General features: G+C 35.6%; 1 pseudogene; it reads right to left on the bottom strand.

Moving 5' to 3' along the window:
• Positions 1-1,740: 1,740 nt before the first annotated feature.
• Positions 1,741-1,861, bottom strand: LOC126021224 (uncharacterized; annotated as a pseudogene).
• Between the last annotated feature and the right edge of the window lie 2,880 nt (positions 1,862-4,741).

The following is a 4,741-nucleotide window of genomic DNA, read 5'->3' as shown; positions in this document are numbered from 1 at the left end:
CCGACATTCTCCAAATTTAATACACCAACAGAGCTAGGTAGGAATCCTCACGCATGAAGATTGTTGATATGAGTCAATAATCTACTCACTATAGAACACACACACACACACACACACACACACACACACACACACACACACACACACACCCCTCTCCTGCGGCCACAGTAGAGTGCAGTACCTCAATATTTTTACCCTATTTTCTCCAAAAATGGGATAGAGCCTATAGTCCATAACTCGGGCTACCCAGCATGAAGCATCTGTGCCTCACCAGGCCCCACTCATCTCCTTCAGTACAACCCCTGAGACTCATGCAGGCCTGCCTGGACTGTTTCAATAGGTGAGCTCTCCTCTCCAAGCTTCAATTTCTCCATGTCTGCATCCTGTGCCTGGTATAACTGTGCTGATGTGTCTCTTGAAGTCCTGATACCCATTCTTGGTTCCTTGTGCATTCAGGCCCCACCAGCTCTGCTCTCCACAGGGGTATTCCCCATCTCAGATATTTGACTAAAGCTTTCTAAAAGATGGACAGAACAAGGTGCTAAGGTTAAGTGCCATTACTCAAACCTCAGGCCCACTGCCTACCCACCCGTTTTTTGCTACTTCCTTGAATCTTTGTAAGTTAATTATTGTAGTTTGGGTCCCTTGTTTATAAGGCTGGAGTGGGAGAGAACCTGGGAACATAGGTGGACAGAAGCTGATCATGGTGATTGGATTGATATTGGAATAGTGTATGCCTAAAATACTTTTATGGATACATTTGTAAATCACAGTGCAAAATGTAAAACATTTATTTAAAAAAACATCTATGGAAACAACCACAAATGTCTATAACATTACCAGGATCCAAGCCTCTACCAGGGAAGACCTACCACTGCTTTGGCATTGACTTACTCCAAAGAGTGCTCCCAACACCCAGACGACTCAGCAACAGTCTGCATGCAGGGCAGATCCCTCCACATTTAATGGTATGCTGAAATTAGAGGATGCTCCACATCAGACTGACATCAATGAAAGAAATGCACAGAATCCAGAATCTTTAAATATAAGAATCTGATACCAACAATAGCTAAAGTGTGAAAAAGTTTCACAGGGACCATGGAGAATGACTCTGGTTTGATGGACTGGTACGCCTGGAACCCAGAGTTGGTCTTATACCAATAAACTTCTGTGGTGAGGCCTTTTTATAATCAAGCCAAGGATTTTTTTCCATTTTCTCCATTTTTCTGGACCTATGCAAACAACGGCAATTGCCACTATCACACCTTTACTATATTTTTTTATTCTTATCTTTTAAGGAAAAAAAATACAACTTACTGAACTTAAAAACAAATAACTGTAGTAGAATGCCTGTCTACATATACAGGCAGGGGATGGGAAGGGGGGAGGGGGTAATGTTACACTGGTGAAGGGGGGTGTTCTGGTTATGACTGTAACCCAACTATGTTCATGTTACTTAAATAAATAATATATTAAAAAATTTCAGAAAAAAAAGAGATATAAACTAAATAGTGAAAAACCATGGGTACATCAGCAATACAGCTGAAATCTCAGAAGGGGATTTGAGACATTGGTGATGGGAATGTTGCACTGGTGAAGGAGGGTGTTCTTTACATGACTGAAACCCAACTACAATCATATTTGTAATCAAAGTGATTAAATAAAGATATTAAAAAAACAATCTTTACAATTTAATCACAACATCTTATTAACTCAAACAGTACTTTTTTTTTACTTTCTTTTTGTCCCCCAATTCACAATACAGATCAGGCAAAGGGCCTATATGGGGTGCATTTACTGTACTTCCTCTTTCTATACAGTCAGTGTAAAGAACACAGCCTGTGGTAAGAATTAAACAGTACTTTCAAAAAATAAATATCCCCCCAAAAAGCAACTCAAACTTTCCCTTATCCCCTCTCAGGGACTTAATCCTATACTTTCTTCTTCACATCTCTAGTCTTGGTTTATTTTTCTAGTAACCTAAGTTTATTGTCAATGTCTACCAGTGTATTTTTAATTTTTTAATCTGTACATCAGTTTTATTTTTTGTATTGGCCACATATAAAATATCATCCAATCTTTCTCCTCCTAATTTATAATTCCCACAAGTTGCTCCCACTTTTTGCTGCAAGTGGCAAATGCTCATCTTTCTTCTTTAGTAGACAAATAGATTCCATTGTAGATATATAATACATCTTCTTTATCTGGTCATCTTTTGATGGTCAGTTTGGTAGATTCTGTGTCATAGCTGTCATAAATAATGCTGTAATAAAAATGGGGGCAGATATAACTTTTCAGGTTGATATTTTCATAGTCTTTGGATATATACCAAGAAGTGAAGTAGCTGAATGATGTTGTAGTTCTATTTTCAGTTTCTTGAGGAAGAGCCATATGGCTTTTCAAAACAAATTTCACCAATTACCATTCCCACCAATAGCATTCAGGAGTTCCTCTCCCTCTACATCCTTTCCAGCATTTGTTATAGTTCATTTTATGTTACTTTCCTTTTGTTTGCTTGTATGGGGCCACACTCAGTGGCGTCCAGGACTTACTCCTGGCTCTATGGTCAGGGATCACTCCTTGCAGGGCTTGGGGAAACATATAGAATGTCAAGGATAGAGGTCAGTCACATTCATTATACTCTCACTAGTCTGAAAATTACTTGTTTTTATAAACCTTGTTTCCAAGATGCGAGTTGGCATTTCACTGTGGTTTTAATTCGCATTCATCTAATATATACAATGAATACTATTTTTCATATACCTTTTTTTAGTCCCTTGTCTGTTGTCTTTAGAAAATGTCTATTCAAGATTTCTGCCCATTTTTAAATTAGGTCGTTCGTTTTCCTGTTGTTGAATTTTATGTTCTTTATATATTTTGGATATTAAGCCCTTATCAAGTGTACATAATGTAAACATTTTCTCCCATTCAGTAGCCTATCTTTTTATTCTGCTAATATGTTTTTTTGCTGTAAAAAGCTTTTAAAATTTGATAGAGTCCCAACTATTTATTTTTACATTCATTTCCCTTACCATTGGGGTCAAGTCCCCTAAGACATTGCTGATGCTGATGTCATGGAACATTTCACCCATGTTATCTCCTATGTATTTTATGGTTTTATGTCCCACATCCAGGAACTTTAATCAATACTGAATTTATTTTTGTGTCGTCTGGAGTTAGAGAGTCTAACAGTTTCATTCATTTGCATGTGGCAGTCCAGTTTTCCCAATACTATTTGTGGAAAAGATTTTCTTTGCTCCATTTTGTGTTCAGACTCCTTTATCACAGGCTAAATGCTTATATGTGTGGATATATATGAATTTATTTCTGAGCTTTTATTTCTATTCCATTGATTGTATTTCTATTAATATTTTAAAACCTAAAAGTTGATTTGGTTTTTTATTACTATTACTTTGTGTAGTATAGTTAGAATTGAGTAACATGGGGTCCTCTGTCTTTCTTCTTTTTTCTCACTTGCTTTAGCTATCTATGGTCACTTTTTTTATCTCCTTTTGGGGGGTTTGCAGGGTCACTCTTGGTGGTACTTGGAGGCTGTTTACTCAGCAATGCTGGGTAGGCTTGTGGGGGCACTGTATATGGTACCAGGATAAAACTTGAGACTGCCACATAGAGAGCATGCATTTCAGACTATCTAACCATCTGTCTCCCCACCATATTTTTCTAAAAATAAATCATTAAAATTTTGACAAGGATTGTATGAAATTTTTATATTGCTTTGGCAACCTGGACATGTTAACTATAAGTTATTTTTACCCATGAACAACGGATATCTTTTCATCTCTTTTTGTCTTTATTTTTATAGTTTTCATTACATAGGCATCCACCTCTTCTGTTAAATTTATTACTTTTTATAAATGCAGCTTTTTTAAATTGCTTGTTTTTCATATTTGTTGTTTTCATGTAGGGATGCAACCAATATGTGTGCATTAATTTTGTGACCTGCCAGTTTCTTGTACTCATTTGTTACTCCTAGTAGATTTTTAGCAGGTGGTTTATAGAGATAGAAATGATCTTCTCAATAGCAAATAAGAAAGTCTCACTTTTTCCCCCAATTCGAATTCCTTTAGTTTCTTCTTTTCTAGTATCACTGGATAAAACTTCAAACACTTGGTTGAATATAAATGGTGACAACCTTATCTTGTATCTTATTGTAAAGAAAGATGTCCTCAGTTTTACCATTAAGGGTGATGTTAATTCATCAATTTAAGATATGTTTCTTCTACTTAAATTTTGCTAAGATTTCTTAATCATAACTAGATGCTGAAATTTGTCTAATGTACTCTATGTTTCTATTTATATTTATCATATGCAGCTTATATTTTTTAATTGGTGCTATATAATAAGGTTAATTGATTTGTAAATGCTGAAACATCCTTGCATCCCTGGAACAAACCCAAAATGGTCACAATGTATGGTCTACCTTTAATATGTTGTTTAATTTGATTTGCTTAGAGTTTGTTGAGAATTTTAGCCCCTATATTTGTATTGATCAGAAAAATGTCTATAGTTGTCTGTTTGTATATGTTTTTGAAACAAAGAGAAAGAAAAGAGAAAAATGAAATCTTTGCCTAATTTTTCTCCCAGTGTGTAATTAACTTCATAAGATATATTTGGAAGTATTTTTCCATTTTTTGAAGAGCTTGAGAAGAGTAGACTTATTTTGAAACTATGTATATTTTATTTCACAATCACATCGCAAATTATTTGTCTGACCACCTTC

The sequence above is a fragment of the Suncus etruscus genome, chromosome 10 (genome assembly GCF_024139225.1).
Source record: "Suncus etruscus isolate mSunEtr1 chromosome 10, mSunEtr1.pri.cur, whole genome shotgun sequence".
NCBI lineage: Eukaryota > Metazoa > Chordata > Mammalia > Eulipotyphla > Soricidae > Suncus > Suncus etruscus.
The sequence above is the reverse complement of the archived record's forward strand: the minus strand, read 5'-3'. Positions and strand labels throughout refer to the sequence as shown.